Raw genomic sequence first — 2278 nt, forward strand, 5'->3', positions numbered from 1 at the left:
CAATTGCGCGAATAATTTCATACATTTGTAAATAGGGCGTCGACCATATGGATGCTCGATCTATGTCATCCTCGTGACGCTGGACTTCGCATGATTGATCATGTCATTCTCGTGATAAGACTTTCTCAACATTAGTGGGAATGGGAATTTTTCTTGAGCATCAAACAGTCTTGTAAATTTAATACATGAAAAATCAAATGGTCCTAACATGCACTCAAAACGTCAAAATTTGACCCTGGTTGCCAGTCTAGCTGTTTGCAAACTTGACCCTGGGAGTGTAGATGGTTTTCAAATCCGAGTTTGGAGTTCGACTCCTTCTATATAAGGCAGGCTATACCATTGTATTTCTCACCTCTTGCTTACAGACTTTGGCCTCCAGTTGTAGATCTGGTTGTATATTTGGTGACTTTGGCCTCCCGTTGTAGGTCTGTTTGTATATTTGGGGTAACATAGGTATTGTTTTATATTTTCTATTAGGTCAGATATCATATTGAGTTGAACTGAAGGCGTTTTCTTGCAGAAGTAGTATCTGGTGAAACTCAGCGGCAATAATATGAACTTCGGCGGCAACAACAACATGGTCGACCGCAGGTGCAATAGCGGCGACAAGAACGTCATCGGCCCCAACACCCAGATCGACGGCAATCCCATCCTTGGCGACAACAGCGGCAACACCACCAACAGCGGTAACGAAATCAACAGCGGCAACAACAACATGGTGAACAGCAACAACGCCTGCGACGCCTGCAGCGACAACGAAGTCAACATCGGTAAAGGAACCTTAAGTAACCTTAAGTAGACCAACTTATAGCACCAGGTAATCGCAACTTCAGTAGACGAACTGCACTCACATATATTTCCATTTCTGTTCATAGCACAATAACGTCATGAATTTCTTTTCTTTTGCTTAATTACATTGTTATTGCATGGCAGGTATGGGAAATAATAAATGCAGTCGAAGATTATCTGTTTATCTAAGACTGACTATGTGTTGATATAAAGTTAGTTTAAAGTCAAATAGTCTACTTATAAGGCATTGTCATATCTGGATGTTGCTATATTGTAATTTTAATTTATGTATTAGTAAACTACCTACCTGGTTACTTTGTTTTAATGTTTTAGAAACCTCTCAATTTAATGTTTTTGTTGCCATATTTCATAATAAGGTAACTGAATAACAAAATAAATAAACAAATTAATTTAATCCCTGAATAGGCATGGCCATGGATGGTTACATTAGTGTCGTCTCATTAGCATATGCAATGGTTATGTTATTATGTTCTCATTAACATATGCAAGATAGATGTGTATGACATTCACATTCTACTTAGATGGTAGTATATTGTAATTTGAAAAGATGTGTATTTGTGTACTTGCACAAGTTGATTTTAGAATAAAAGTCTCCCACATATTCGTCTTGGTCATTTATTTTCTTCTGGAAATTGGTTTTTATTTATTAATATTTTATTGTTAGAAAAAAAAAAAAACTATTACCATTGATTGTATTGATAATTATAAAATTGTTTTTTTTTATAATTTTAATATTATTTATTCATATTTATACTTAAAATATATTGGAAAAAATAAATATATTATATATTTCCCTACATCTAATTCACTATACAGCTAAGGTAATTGCTCCATGGTTTGGGATTGTCCAAATTTCTCACATTAAACATGATTTTTTCAATCTAATCATTAATAAATACATTTTTTTTATTAATCTAATCATTAATAAAGACATTTTTTTTTTGCTATTTTATTCTTTTTAACACCAATGTGAACTATTCCATGTTATTAGCCATGTAACATGAAGGAATATTCTTTAATAGTGGAATTATATCTAACATTGAACATGACAAAATTACTAATTAATATTCTAATATTTTTTAATGAATATTTAGTGTACTCTTACACTTAGCAACAAAAGTATTTTTACTTTCTACCATATTAATGTGGAGGCTTTCTTAGTTATCAAGTTGAAGTCATTAATTAATGACGAACATTTGAAATCTGTTCTCATCTTTTATGTGGAAGAAAAAAATTTGTTTCTTAATGGTGTCATGGTCTTTAACCAATTCTTTAAGTATTCACACCTTATATTTTGAACATCTTTTGCTTTCATGCAATCTTATATCTAATTGAAAGTAAGATTTTGGTATTTCAATTAGAGTCAAGATTCTAACTCTTTTGTAAACAATTTGACATATTTATTGTTGAAACATTCTTATTTCTTTACTTTAGAATATTCTATATTCAATAATAATCATGCATCCTA

At 32.0% G+C, this 2278-nt stretch overlaps 1 long non-coding RNA gene across 1 annotated transcript; it reads left to right on the forward strand.

Annotated features, from left to right (window-relative positions):
- The first annotated feature begins 273 nt into the window (after nt 1-273).
- On the forward strand, nt 274-1114 carry LOC149185606 (uncharacterized). Its single transcript, XR_016256053.1, has 3 exons — nt 274-425; nt 524-817; nt 934-1114. It is a non-coding gene; the product is annotated as an uncharacterized LOC149185606 (long non-coding RNA).
- The last annotated feature ends 1164 nt before the right edge of the window (nt 1115-2278 follow it).

This window comes from Pinus tabuliformis, chromosome 3_1 (assembly GCF_031772625.1).
Source record: "Pinus tabuliformis cultivar Carrire ecotype Pingquan chromosome 3_1, CPIR1, whole genome shotgun sequence".
In the NCBI taxonomy this organism is placed as follows: Eukaryota; Viridiplantae; Streptophyta; class Pinopsida; order Pinales; family Pinaceae; genus Pinus; species Pinus tabuliformis.